The following is a 16,154-nucleotide window of genomic DNA, read 5'->3' on the forward strand; positions in this document are numbered from 1 at the left end:
GGTTTCTCATAACATTATGGTCAAGACTGGGAAGTGTTCTGCGGTCCCATCTGAACACTCAGGGTGTAGGGTGGGGATGGGGCAGCAGGGTTTACTTCTAAACTGCCTTGAATGGTTTTAGGTTTGGGCAGGATTTAGTTTTTTACAGGCTGTTTGATAGAGGTGCTCAGGACTTGGCCCGCTCTTGGTTAGTCCCACGCCTCAGTTTCTTGACATGTGGGCCTCTTCATAGGACAGTTTGCAAGATGACAGTTGGCTTCCCTCCGAGCTAGCAAGCAGGGGAGTGGGAAGCAGAGCTCACGGAAGCCCCACTCTACTTTCACCTAATGTCACAAGAGACATCCCTTCACGTGTGTCATATCCTGTTCTTTGAAGGAAGGTCAGTAGGTCCACTCACATTACACCAGTATGAACAGCAGGAAATGGAACGAGTTGGAAGCCATTTTGAGGCCACTGACTAAATGATACATTAATTCATTTCCCCATCTAGTTGATGGTTATTGAAAATAACTAATATTTTTATTGTATCGTAGAATCATTTAATTCTAGAGTATAGTTACCATATGCGTATGAATCATTGCTTGAGGATATGTGGTTAACAACTTGTTTGTAATAAAAGCATCATTTACACTCCCGGACAGCTGTGATGAAGGGAATAATTTCCCTCATAATTTTCCAATGTGAAAAATGGACATTAGAAGAATGAACATATTAATACATTTCTGAAATTTTGAAGAGGATGTTTAAATTCATCATTCAGGATGTAGGAGATGTGAGCTGGAGGTTAGAAGCAGAGTGATTCCAGGGGAGCTCAGCTCCTTTCTTCGAGGAAGTCATTTTTTCATGCAGATAGTCATTGTAAGTGTATTAAGCATTGGTCTAGGCACTGGGGATATATGAGAATTTTAATATCTCATCTTTGTATCCTCTAGTTTAAGCGAGGGGAAGGGCACAAGAACAGAAATGTCAGGACCAAGAGTCGTGTAGCAAACTGACAATGGACAGAGAGGTTACTAGAAAAAACTGTGTTGTGCTATGCGTGATTAAAAATGGGATTCCTGGCATCTCAGCGCCCATAGAACTACGAGACAAGAACAATGCAAAGTGCTGTGAACTCACTTATCATAAAGAGGGTAAACCTATTTCTGTCAGCATTAGGAGTGGTAAGTCATTAGCCTTGAAAACAGTTGTGGATGACAGAATTATTTGCAGAGTTGTTGAGATGCTGTGTGCTCTCTCCTTGTCGGTTGTCTCTCTCCTCTCCTACAACATGGGGGAGAAGAAAGAGACGTTCACCATGGGCCAGAAGAGAAGTCAGTGATGAAGAAAATCACCAGGAGAGCTGGCTGGTTTGTGTCACCCAGGTCTGAGGAGCCTGAGGGTTGCAATGGGAGATGTGTTTGGATCTCAGAGACAGGAAACAGAAAGTGACAGGCTAGAGATGACTTCTACAGACAGAGAAGCAAATGTCTGTTTTTTTCTGTGCCCACACAGAAGGATTCTCCACAACGACTGCCTGGAGAACAAGGCCACAACCTGAACTGTCAGAGCCCAGGAGCTGAGCAGAAGCAGAGAGCAGCTGGTGGAGACAGCAGCGCTGTCTCCTGAGAATTGCAATTGGAAGTTTCCAAAGGGAGACTCTCTGAGAAATTCACCCAGCACCTCAGAAAAAAAGAGGTACCAGTATAAGTGTCTGCCAAATGTGGAAGACACTCTCCCCTATCTCACAGCGCTTCGTTCCCTAAGGTCACACCCAGCCTACTTTGATCATGTCACTTCTTTGCCAGGCTGTGGATGGGTTAAACCCTAAGCTGGTGGATGGAGGAGGAAGCAGAAACGTAAACCAGGGAAAGAGAAGATGCTCACCTGCCTCTTCTCCAACAGGATCTTTGAAGCCAGAAGGGACCCCGAGCAGGAGGAGGAGTGACGTGTTCCCTTCAAATTAAATTCAGATGCTCAGTGATGGTGATTGCAGGGAGGAGTGAGTGGGTGCTCTACTGAGGGTACGTTGTGGGCTTGCTGGTTATTGAATGAGAGATCTGGTGAGCACGTCATGTACAGGCAAAGAGAAATGACCAGGAAAATGTGACAAGAAGGAGGGAGTTTTAGTTAAGATTTCAGCTCCAGGGTCGAGCTGGTTTGGATTTGACCCCCAACCCCGCAGATCCCCTCCTCCTACTTCCTGAACATTCCTGGACAAATTACTAAATCTCTAGGAGGCTGAGTTTCTTCATCTTTGAGAGAGGAATCATGATGTAAGAGAGGAATAATGAGGTTCGGACTGTGTTTGAGACTGGCTATAAAGTGCCAGGGACAGAAGAAGGCTCGAAAAAAGTGCTGTCACTGCTGCTGTTGCTATTAAATCACTTAAATGTTTGAAACTGTGCTGTAATGAAATGTACACAAAACAGCAGCTAACATCTAGCGTAGGCTGTATTTTGCTTGAAATATTTGTGCATTAATGTTTTTTAATCTATAGTTTCTGTACTACCTCTTGCTTTCTGTAAAACATCACAACCTTTGCTTTCGCTAAAACATTGTATAAACCTTTCAAATTCCTGAAAACTATGCCATCTAAACAAAGAGAGGATAGCAAGGAAAATTCCAGGTAGTATGTTTGAAAGTCAAAGGCATGTGGTTTAATGAAATCTATACAATTAAAAATGAATGACTCAGTGTTTACAGAATCAAATGGTTCTATCACACAGGAGGGATGCCTACGACAGAATATAGATGACTTCTAAAAAACATATACTTTTAACAACCAATCATATAGGATACCAACATCTGAAAATATAATCAATTAATTAATAGTCAAAAGACGTTATGACAAAAATAAAGTCAGTTAAAAATAATGTAGCTGGACATGGTGGCTCATGCCTATAATCCTGCACCCCGGTAGGTCGAGGCTGGTGGATTGCCTGAGCTCAGGAATCTGAGACCAACCTGAGCAAAAGTGAGACCCCACCACTACTAAAACTAGAAAGACATGCAGGGCATTGTGGATACCTGTAGTCCCAGCTACTGGGGTGGCTGAGGCAAGGGGATCTCTTGAGCCTAAGCGTTTTAGGTCTCTGTGAGCTGTGACGCCATGGCATTCTATCCAAGGCACAGAGTGAGACACTGTCTCAAAAAACAAAAAACCAAAAAAACAAAAACCAAACCATTAAAAACTCCCCCAATTTTAATAACACTATCTCCCTTCTTCTAATATCCTATCTCCTTTGACTATATTTTTTGAAACTTTGAATTATATCCTAATATATGTTTAGTCAATTTTATATAACATATATTTATTTTTCAACAATGTGTTTATAAACTTTATTTTAAGATTATATAAACATTGAAACCATTTAAAGATTTAAAGACGTGAAGCTAGAACAATAGAAAAATAATACAAAAACGCCTCTCAATTCCACAGTCCTAAAATAATTATAACTCGATGTTTTTTCTGGTCAAATCCAGTATCATCCTCTACTACGTACATGTGCATTTTTTAAAAACCATGGGTAATTTCCATAGAGTAGATAAAATATACTTTGCTTCATTTTCCACTCTGTAGTATGTAAATCAAGTGTACCTACCGGTTTGTTTCCCAGAAGTGTGGTGGTTTTATCTTATCCCCACTGGCTTGACTTTTAGCCCCCAAATTTTGACTATTCTGAATGATATTGGCAAAGTATAATATTATATTATTCTTGCATCCATTTATATTATTTTAGTGATACTAAATATACGTGTATTACAGAAGTTTGTTATGATATATATGTCTTACTTTGTATTAATGTTATTGCCCACTTACGTATGGAGAGTTTAGATATTTCTTATTGGTTTTTGTGCATCTTTTAAAGCACAAAATTTAGCCTATTGGTAACCTTATAAATATTTAGTTAATTTTTTGGTTGATATTTCAAGAATAATAGTTTTCTGAAATACTTATAATAGATTTTTGAACATTTTCAATTCTCTTCTATTACTCTTATCTCTCCAAAACGAAACTTAAAATAGGTGCCAATAATTTTCTGTAATTATGCTTAACTTAGTTTATACTTTTTATTGTTTTAAAGTGTTCCGTTTTGAATTATGAATTTATAAAAATCATTTGTGAGATTTCTCCTGAGTGATCTTCCGTGGACATGGTAGCACTGTAGCTGCTGGGCTAGACAGTTTCTATCTAGGCTTGAAATTCTTATGACATTTCAAGTCCATTTTTAACTTAAAGAGAATGAAAAATTGCAAGGACTTCAAATTCACAGTGTGCCTGAGGCAGAGATGGTACTGAATTCAGCTAGTACTATTATTTGTGGTAGGCAAAGCTAAAAATCTAAGGCGTATTCCTTAAATAGTATATTAAGTATGTCTTGAGAAAAAAAGTTCACTTAGTGGGGAGGAAAAAGTTTTCCCACTTCAGACTTTCTACTAAAGTCATTATAAAATGCAAATAATCTGAATTAAAATTACTTTATTTTTTCTCCAGGTTTGAGGGAAACCTTTACATATATTTTATTTTTAACAAATCATTATGGGTATACATAGCATGTTTTAGTCTGTAAGTTTCCATGGTTTGAATTTATTTATTTTTTATTTTTTTTTATTAAATGATAGCTGTGTACCTTAATGAAATCATGGGGCACAGTGTGGTGTTTTCATATACAATTTGAAATATTTTCATCAAACTGGTTAACATAGCCTTCATGTCATTTTTTTAGTTATTGCGTTAAGACATTTATATACTACTCATGGTTTGAATTTAAAGGAAAATATTAATATTCTTTTTTTTTTTTTTGCAGTTTTTGGCCGGGGCAGAGTTTGAACCTGCCACCGATGGCATATAGGGCCAGCGTCCTACTCCTTTGAGCCACAGGTGCTGCCTGCAAAATATTAATATTCTAAAACTGGTTTTTAAAGTTAATTTCTTAAATAGTGATTTAAATTAACGAATATAATCAATCGAGTGGGAATTAAATTTTATTGTAAACTCAAAGTCTTAGAACATTTAGGTTGTCAAGAAAATGACATTTTGCAAGTTCAGAGTTGGTGAAGTATATAAAGAACTGTTTCCAGGTGATTGGAACATGCCAACACATTTATTCACCTACATTCTGAATTTCCTCAGCAGGCAGAAATAATGTAACTTAGACGTGAGTAGTTTCTTTCTTTCTTCTGGTGATGAGTTCACTCCTAAAACCCTGAGTTCCAGGCTTATGATTTGCACTGTTTCCCCACACATTGCTCTGTACAGCTGAGCTTTGCAATACACAGCCTACAAATATACAATTGGGTTTTCAGGCCTATTCTTAATCCTTATCTATTTATTGAGCCCATTCTCTATTTATCAGTGCATTCCTGGGGCACTGACCACTAAACCTCCTCATGGACTTCTTACTGATATCCCTTTACTTCCTAAGAAGCCAGTTTAATTGAACACAGTTGGCCTGAAGCTATGAGACCATGAATCCCATCAGTAATCTTTCTTTACCATGTAATCCACATATGGTATGATTTAAACCACTTCATAAGGTTTGTCTATTTAAGTACATTATCCCCCAGAGATTTCATTTTCCTCTGAGAGGGAAGTTGCTCTTTTGCCCGTCAATTACATGCGTAGATAAGATGTGATTTAGCTTCCTGGGGTAGCATTACATTTCTTTTGGAGAGACAACTTCCTCAATTGATCCACTACGTACCCGAAGCTGTGAAATATTATGTCATTACCCATGAAAAGAAATATGTTACAGGACTAAAAGCCTGCAAAGTTTACTCACATCTTAAAAAAAAAGAGAGATGTTTTCATTGCAATATTGAAATATCACTTATTAATGTCCACATTTGTCAAACTTTATTGAATTTGTATCAAGCAGTGTGCCAAGCAGTGGAAATACATAAAATGATGGTTGAATACCTGTTCTAAGGAAACTCCAAATCTATTAATCACATTAATGGCTGTTCCTCTATCATTTGTTTTATCTATGAAATAATGAGAGGTTAGATGAATCATGACATATTGCATCATGGTATAATATATTTCACTAATGAATTGGAAAAGATGGCTACCTACTGTGCTCATTTTATTCATTCATTTCCTTATTTATTTTGAAGATATTTTTTGAGTATCTACTGGGTGCTGGTGGGATCAACATACAAACAATTTTAATAAATATATAACATATACTTAGAAAGTATGAAAACCCTTGGTGTGTGCCAATCAGATCCTCTTTCAAGAGAAAACTTGCTTCATGAAGTGCGGTTGGCCAACAGCCTTCAGAGACACTGTCCTTGGAATCTACTCCAGCTCTCAGCCACAGGTAGACAGGGTAAAAGTCAGATTTTCTGGAGTTTTCCCTTGGTTGATTGAGAACATCTCCAAGTTGTACTTTTGTCTGAAGCTCTTGCTCAGTCCTCCTTCCCCATCTTCCTACACGTAGCAGACATGCATTGTAGTGTAAAAGCTTCCCACATGTATTCTTCTGCTCAGTCTCCCTGTATTCACAGGGCAATACCCTCCATTAATATGTGGTGATTTTAACTCTGTGTAGGTACCTACTTCCAGGAAGACCTACACTGACACAAATAATACCAAGTACAATTAAAAAAAAATTTGAGACCATGAGATGGGAAGGTGAAGAGTGAGGAGACCATGCACACACATGCACACACAGAGACACACACACAGAAACACACACAGAAACACACACACACTCACATGGTCTTCAAAAAGTTCATGGAAAATATATATTATGAAAAAACTATGTATGGATTTTAAAATTTTGTTATTCATAAATATGATCTTGTCCAAACAGCCTCTAGTTTGAAATGCTAAGAAGGATAAGACATCGGTTTGGAAAAAGCCCCTATCAGAGAAACATGAATTCTGATAAATTAAAGGAAAACTAACATCAAATTTATAATGAAGCTTTGGTGGAAGGATGCTGAAATCATGGATGCATGTGAAAAGTTTATGGGACATTACCCCAAATAAATCAGCAGTTTGAACATGGATAAATTGTAATAAGGGACAAGATACTGGTGAAGAACCTTGCAGAGGTAGACCTTCTACATAAATTTGCAAGAAAAAAATTTATCTTGTTTGTGATAAATGTGACCCAATTAAATAACACAGACAACAGCATAAGTGATAGTAGCAACATGAACATCTCATTTGATACACTTTCTGATTAAAAAATTAAAGTCAAGCTAACTTTCCACTTGAAGTGTGCCAAAACTTTTGTACCCAGAAAAACTACAGGGCTTTCAATGAAAATTTTAACCAAGTGGAATCAAGACCTGGAGCTTTTCTTCAAAGAATTGTAAGAGGAGGGAAAACATGACTTCATAATGCTGAAGATAAAGCACAACCAAAGCAATGGCTACCCAGGGGTGAAAGTGGTCAAGTCAAGGCAATAGCAGAACAGCCAAAGGCAAAGGATGCTCAAGACATTTTACTCCTTGACTTTCTGGAGGACCAAAGAACTACAACATTTGGTTATTATGAGAGTGTTTTGATTGAGCTTATATTTTCTTGAGAGCTTAGAAAAGCATCTTGAACTTGACGGAGCTTATGTTGTGAAAGAAAGTTTATATTTTCTATTTTCATCTTTTAATTCAACGTTTTCACCTTTCCTTCAACTTCTTAAAGTCCCCTCATCTACACACAAGAGGCAGAATGGACAGTGCCCATATTTGAAATAAAGTGTGTAAGAAAGAGTTGGTTAATATGTCATAAGCCCTGAAAATGCTAAAATAAAATCCAAGACTGAGGCTGTTGGAAAAAGTCTAATAATTCTTCAATAAACCTTGAACTACTTAAAAATGAATTGGAGTGCATATATCCTTAGCAAACTTTTCAATTGTGAAACTGTCTTCTTGAGGAGAGAACCTGCTAAAACAGTTCCAGAGTTTAAATAGTGCAACCTCCTTCCCCAACTTCTGTTTGATCAGAAAACGTTAATTTCTCCCCTGGGTGTCCAGTCTTGGTCAGTGCAGTGCCCTTTAACACAGCTTTTCATGGACCCCCAACAATAAAACATGGCAAGAGTGATGGATTCATACCAGATGGAGGCATTGCCAAGCCCCCAAGGCTTTGCTTGCCTCTGTGTTAAGAGAGGAAGACAAGGAACGGACGTCAGAAACAAACAGGTCTGAGGGTAGAAAAAATAAAAGCACTGAAGTAAAACTATATCTTGGCAGAATACATGATCAAGAAATCGAAACATCTGATGATAAAATGCTATACCCAGAAGGCATTTTTCTCTGACTTCCCAAAGAAAAAGAAAATGATGAACAGAAGAAATATAGTTTCCAGAGGCAACTTTATTCCATATGAAACATTGGAATATTTAAAAGGGAAGATTGTTTTTAATTTAAGAGGGAATAATAGTTGTTATAGATGTTGTTTGAGCAAATATTAAAAATAATATTGCATATATTTACCAATTATTGCTATCAAATTAAGGTAATGGTGAAAAATTTAATGACCATTTTTTTTAACTTGTAGAATGCCAATAATTAATATTATAGCTATTTATCAGTGTTTTTCACCAAAAATTTCTCTTTCTGTCATACCTTGAAGTTAGGTGTGGCCATATAACTTACTTTGATCATTGAAATTGATGTGGTAGTGATGGGTGTCACTCTCAGGTAGAAGCTGTTATTTTTAATGCATAGATCATTTTTCAATCTTGACACTGAGATGCAGTGTGGGGTCCTAAATAAGGATGATGCACAGCCGAGGAAGGATTAGCAAAACTAATCCTTATGACATATTAACCAACTCTTTCTTACACACTTTATTTCAAATATGGGCACTGTCCATTCTGCCTCTTGTGTGTAGATGAGGGGACTTTAAGAAGTTGAAGGAAAGGTGAAAACGTTGAATTAAAAGATGAAAATAGAAAATATAAACTTTCTTCCACAACATAAGCTCCGTCAAGTTCAAGATGCTTTTCTAAGCTCTCAAACTTAGACATAGTTACAGTTCTAAAGTCACTGAGGTTGTGGTTGTTTATTGTTGAGCATAGTCTAAATTCTCCTTATAGATGCAAATATTTTTGACTAAGATCTGGGTTCTCAAAGGATAGTAACTGATTTATCCATTCATAAATGTGTATAAAATGGCTAGCAACAATGTAGAATTCTATACAAAATGCTTTGGCTAATTTGAATAAATAAATTTAACAGAACTTATGCAATGCAAATATTTTTGACTAAGATCTGGGTTCTCAAAGGATAGTAACTGATTTATCCATTCATAAATGTGTATAAAATGGCTAGCAATAATGTAGAATTCTATACAAAATGCTTTGGCTAATTTGAATAAATAAATTTAACAGAACTTGTGCAAAAGATTGCATATATTCATATATCAACAAAGGTCAGAAAATTGAACTTCACTTCTATAAGCATTTCTGTATAGTATGGTCCTGTTTCAGGCCCAGACAATTCTCTGGGAACCTGTGCATCATATTAAAAAAGTAGTTATACTAGAAAGGTTGGGTTAAACCAAAGTAGAAAACTAATTCAGATATGTGAGCCCAGTTTGGGGCCTATACTATGAGAAATGCTGTTACTTTGAGTTAAGAAAATGTATCCAAAGATAGGAGGTTAAATAAAAGGAGGAAGTTAGGGAAGAGGGATCACACCTATGGTTCATCCTGTAAGAGTACATGTGAATCTTTCTAAATGTAGAATATAAATGTCTTAACACAATGACTAAGAAAATGACATGAAGGCTATGTTAACCAGTTTGATGAAAATATTCCAAATTGTATATAAAAACAGCACACTGTACCCCATGACTGTATTAACGTACACAGCTATGATTTAATAAAAAAAATAAGAAACAAAGTTCTGACATGAAGTGTTTTATAAAATTAATGAAAGATGAGAAACCATAGTTTTAAGAAGAGTCAGTAGTCCTAAAGCAGAACAACTATCAAAACAAAGCAAGCAACACTAACTAAAACATTAAAAACAACCTTATATACTCAGACACACCATTGACTATGTGCTAAAAACCAAAGGTTATAGAAAATCTCTTGAAAGCAGACTAAGGTGGCAGGGGCAAAGCATTACATGGAGAGCAAGATATTCACCAGATTTATTATCCAAAATTATACAAGTCAGAAGACAATTGAATGGGCATCTTTAAAATGCAGAAACAAGCAGTAAGAAGTACCAACCCAGATTAATACTTTCAAAAATGGAGACATAAATACTTTTGCAATTCAACACTGTTTGAATGACCAAATTCCTTGCCAGAGACCTGAAGAACAAGACATAACAAAGTAAATTCTTCAAGCAGGAGTCTGAGATCTGATGGAGATTTAAAGTTCTAAGTACATGTATTAAGAGAAGTGTGTGTGTAATAGTCTTATAAACATGAAAATTCTTTCTTGTTAAAGTCTTTATAAGATAATTACTTTTTAGAGACTTATTAGTAACAAAGTACTGTGCATTTATAACAAATGTAGAGGTAAAATATATAAAAATAAAATGCAAAGGATGAAAAGGAAGAAATTGAAGTATACATAAATGGTTTAAAAGTATTTGATGGCATAGTATGCTAACTGAAAATGTTTATTGTAAACCATAGAACAATCACTAAAATTTTTTTATGAATGTAATCAATAAGCCAACATTTGGGATTAAAATAATGAAAATAATAAAAAGTTGAGAAAAGAGGAATCAAGGGACAAATGACTGATGAAGCAGGTGAAAAACAAAGCAAGATGATAGACTTAAATCCAGTGACATCAATAATTACATTAAATGTAAATATCTAAATACCCTAACAAAAGGCAAGGCTATGAGTATAGATAAAAAAGATACAACACATGGATGGAGCTGGAAATTGTTCTTCTCCGCAAAGTGTCACAGGAATAGAAGTAAAAGTATCCAATGTACACAGCTCTATTATGAAATTAATTTATAGCTTTCATATGAAATCTATAACCTAATAACAGCCTAAGTATACGGGGAGGGCGAAGAAAGAAGGGAGGGGAGGAATGGGTGGAGGGAGGGTGATTGGAGGGATCACTTCTATGGTTTATCTTACAAGGGTACAAGTGAATCTTTCTAAGAGTAGAATATGATTGTCTTAACACAATAACTAAGAAAATGACATGAAGGTTATGTTAACTAGTTTGATGAAAATATTTCAAATTGTATATGAAAACATCACTCTGTACCCCAGAATTCATTAATTTACATAGTTATTATTTAATAAAAGAAAGAGAGAAAAAAGATAAAACAATGTACTGTCTACAAGAAGCATACTTTACATATAAACCCACTAATGTAAAGTAAAATTATGTGTAAGGTATAAATACTATTCAAAAGAAAAATAGAAGGGCTATATTACTATCAACAAAGTAGACTTCAAAACAAAGAACATTACAATTCATAATGAGGTCATTATTTAATAATGAAAGGAGACATTACAATTCTATTTCCCACCTTAACCATTTTTGAGTGTCCAGTTTAATGGTAAGTGTAATTAGATAAATGTGAAACAGATCTCCAGAATATTTTTATCTTACAGAACTGAAACTATATTCTCATTAAACAACAGCTCATCTTTGTCCACTTCCCACAGCCACTGGTAATCACTATTCTACTTTTTATATTTGCAAATTTGACTGGTTTTGATACTTAATGTTTGTGGAATCATGCCATATTATTTTTTCCTACTGTCATATTGTACATAGTATAATACCCTAAGATTCATCCCTGCTTCAGCACAGAACAGGATTTCCCTCCTCTTCAGCCCTCATAGTATTCCATGATATGCATGTAACATATTTGTTTACTCATTCATTGCTTAGTGGAACTTTGGATTGTATCTGCACCTTAGCTATTGGGAGTGCTGCTATTCACATGGTGTGCAAATATCTCTTCAACATGTTGCTTTTAATTCTTTTGGATATGTACCCGGAAGTAGAATTGCTGGATCACATGAAAGTTGTATTTTTAAGTTTTTGAGGAATCCCATTCTGTTTATCAGTGGTTGCACCACTTTACAATTCCACCAACAATATATACAGGTCTTAGATTCTCTACACCCTCACGAATACTTCTCATTTTCTGCTGTTTTTAATATTAGTCATTCTGATGGATGTGAAGTGATACCACATTGTAGTTTTGATTTTCATTTCATTGATAATTAGTTATGTTGAAAATCTTTTCCTATGCTTTCTGACCATTTGTATATTATCTTTGGAGAAATGTCTATTCAAGTCTTTTGCCCATTATTTTGATTGGGTTATTTGGTATGTTTTCATTGTTGAGATGCAGAAGATCTTCATATATCTCTGGATACTAATCCCTTATTCATTCATATGATTTGCAAATATTTTTGTATTTTCTACCATTGCATAGACTGCCTTTATGCTCTGTTGATTATATTCTTTAATAGCAAAAAGTTTCACTGTTTGATGTAGTCTCATCAAATTTTTGTTTGTTGCCTGTGCTTTTGGTGCCATATACAAGAAATTATTGCCAAATTAAATGTTATGAAACTTTTTCTCTGTTTTCTTTAGGTATTTTATAGTTTTAGGTCTTACATTTAGATATGCAATCCATTTTGAATTAAATTGTTATCAGCAGAGCTAACAGGGTCTCACTTTATTCCTTTGCATATAGATATTCAGTTTTCTCTCCTCCATTTACTAAAGAGATTGTCCTTTCTCCATTGAGTGGTATTTGCACTTTGGCAAAGATCAATTAACCACATATATAAGGGTTTAGTTTTGGACTCCCTCTGTTATTCCATTGATACATATGTATTTTTTTGTGTAAGTACTATATTGTTTTGACTACTGTAGCTTTGTAATACTTTTGTTTGTAAATAATGTAAATTGTCAATATTATAACTATAACTTTAAAATCAGAAAGTAAGAGTACTCTAATTTTGTTCTTTTTTGTTTGAAATTACTTGGCTATCAAGATCCCTAGAGATTCCACATTGAATTTTATTTAAAAATCTTCCCACAGCATAATTCCAGATCCTAAGGATATCAATGACAAAATGACCCAATATTTAAGGTAGAAAGAACACAATTCTATACAAATTCTTCAAGAGAATAGAAAAGATAAAAACACTTTGAAACTCTTTTTTGGGGGTATTTTTACTCTGATTTTTTTTTTTTTAAAGACAAAGATGTTACAAAAATTAAAAACAATAGTCAATGGTCATGAACTTAAGTAAAAATTCCTTAGAATTTAGCAAATTGAATCCAGTAATATATACAAAGAAAATAGGCTACCAATTGGGGCTTATTCTAGAAATGTAAGCTAGTGTAACATTCTAAAATCGATGGCTTTAATTTGTCATATCAATAGTCTTAAATAAAACAAAAAATAATCATCTCTCTATGTTCATAAAAAGTATTTTACACAACTCATCATCCATTCATTCTAAAATCTCAGCTAACTAGGAATAAAAGACAATGTCCTTATCCTATACAAAGTCCTATATGGTCTGGACTCTGTTACCTATGCAACATCTTTTCTCTGTACGTGCTCACTTGCTGGTGTGTTCCCCCTTCAGAGACTTTGCATTAGCCATTTAGTGTGTCTGGAATGTTTTTCCATCAGATTACCCCATAGCTCATTTTATCTCTTCTTTCATTTTCTGTCCAAGTGCTCTCTTCTTGATGAACATTATCAAAATAACTTCTTTTTAAAATTCCAACCAATTCTTCTGATTTGCCATTGTCATTCTTTTTTTTTTTTTTTTTTTTTTTTTTTGAGACTGGAGCCTCAAGCTATCCCCCTGGGTAGAGTGCTGTGGCATCACAGCTCACAGCAACCTCCAACTGCTGGGCTCAAGAGAGTCTCCTGCCTCAGCCTCCCAAGTAGCAAGGCCAGGCTATTTTTTGGTTGTAGCTGTCATTGTTGTTTGGCGGGCCTGGGCTGGATTCGAACCAACCACCTTCTGTGTATGTGGCTGGCACCTTAGCTGCTTGAGCCACAGGCGCTGTGCCCATTGTTATTCTTCTAAGAAAATACACTTACCTCATTCTAACACAATGTAATTTCATTATAAGTTATTATTATTGGCTTATTTTACCATGTACAATTCATAACAGCAGGTATTTTATTTGTTTATTTTTTTAAAATTCTGTATCCCTAATTCAGACCAGGTGTTAGCATATTATAGACATTATATAGATACTTGTTGAATAAAAATGAATACATCACTAGATGTAGAAGTTGTGGAATAGGGTATAATAATGATGACTCCATGGATTTTAACAGCTTCTGTCTTCTGAAGAATATAGCTGTGAAAAAAAGAGACTTCCTTGCTTTTAATAAAAATGCAAAGTTGCAGATTCTATAGCTTTTTTATTTGCAGACCCTGTGCTAGAGTTTGTAAGATTCCAATTCTTGTTTTTAAGAATAAATGGAAAAGAGGAAAGGAGTTCGACAGAGATGGAGATCAATGCTGTAGTCACACGATACTATGTTCACCCTTTTACTTTTTCCTTCTATGTTATTGGAGTTTTTAAGGAATAAAAAAATTTGAAAGGGGAAATTCCTTTTTTCCAAGGAGTTGTCATTTTCTTTCTAGCTTAGAAATCTCTGCACAATAGAAAGCATATCCAGTCAGCCACCAAAGGAAGCTCTGATTGGTACTGTAGTGACTGAACTAGACTGTGGTTTAAGAATTATGTTTTTCTCTTTTGTAGCAATATAAATACTTATGTTTTCTGCAATAACTTGAAGCACTGTGTGAATTTTGTGTGTAAGCTTTTGCTTATCAAACAAAACTTCATGGCTTAAGGCATCATCAAACTACGGCCCGCGGGCCACATGCGGGCCGCCAAGGACATTTATCCGGCCCACTAGGTATTTTTGCGGCCTCTGCCTGTCCTGCTTAGCAGCCGACTTGTCCCGGGGCCCGCAGTCTGGCCCTCCAATGGTCTGAGGGACAGTGAACGAGCCCCCTGTTTAAAAAGTTTGAGGACCCCTTTGTCCTGTGCTTATAGTTGGTTTTCACAGTGATGTCAAATCCTATATGAAGAACATCTGGTGCAATAATTCAGACATGACTAGGTCAACTTCCATTAGCTTACTGTTTTCCCATAAATTGTATTCATGTTTCTTTTTGTTCTTGAAGACAGTGTTTTAAATTGTAGATGTAATGAATAAATTTAGCACAGCCTCTTGTGCTTTGGAAAGGAAGGTGACTGTGAACAAAATGTTATTCAAAAAAATTCCTTGAAGGGAAATCCTTAGAGCATGTTAATTTTGCTGAATATACATTTGGTATTGTAATAACACTATACCACTTATATTGTTTTATTTAAATGTGAAGAGTCATTTCTGTTTTTCTTCCAAACTGGTCAGGAAAAAAGTAAGTGAATTGGGTGTGTGTATCACTTTAAAAATGGTTATTTCCTTACATGATAATGGATTAAGGAGAATTTATAATGTCTATATTTGGAGCTAAATATCATGGGATATAATTTTCAAATTACTATCTAAGCTCTTACAGATATAAACATACCAGATAGCTATTTTTAGTATGGGCAGCTGAAGGTACAAACCTGTAACTGAATTCAATTTAGTCAAATGTTTTAGTTCATACTTGACTGAAATATACTCTTTTCATAAGATATTATTTCTGAAATAAAATTAGGCCAAAATGAAGTGCATTTCTCTTATATTTTGGGAAGGTAAAAATTTAAATATGTGAGAGTTGGAGGCCCACAGTGTTTGATTTTTTTCCATTAGAAAGGAGAGGCGACTTGTTAATTGGTGATACCTTCATAAGAAGTAAAGCTAAACTTATGTAGAATTTCAAAAGAGGAGAACTAAGAGTCCTGTGCTATCTCTCATTAACAGAATATTTTTATTCATACAACATTTATTTAACATCTTTTGTGGGTCAAGCCCTGTTCTAGGTACTTGGAATGCAAATATCAAACTAAGGAAAATCCATCTCTCATGGAATGTATATTTCCATTTTAGAATATTATATATGTTTTCAGATGGTATATTTGATATGCAATTTGGTTTGTACTGAAAAACAATTGATATCTTTTTTTTTTATTGAATGGTGATTATGTACATTAATGCACTTCTGGGGTACAGTGTGGGGTTTTCACACACAATCTGAAACACTTCCATCAAACTGGTCAACACAGCCTTCA

The sequence above is a fragment of the Otolemur garnettii genome, unplaced genomic scaffold, assembly GCF_000181295.1.
Source record: "Otolemur garnettii isolate 467f Iridium unplaced genomic scaffold, OtoGar3 scaffold00009, whole genome shotgun sequence".
In the NCBI taxonomy this organism is placed as follows: domain Eukaryota; kingdom Metazoa; phylum Chordata; class Mammalia; order Primates; family Galagidae; genus Otolemur; species Otolemur garnettii.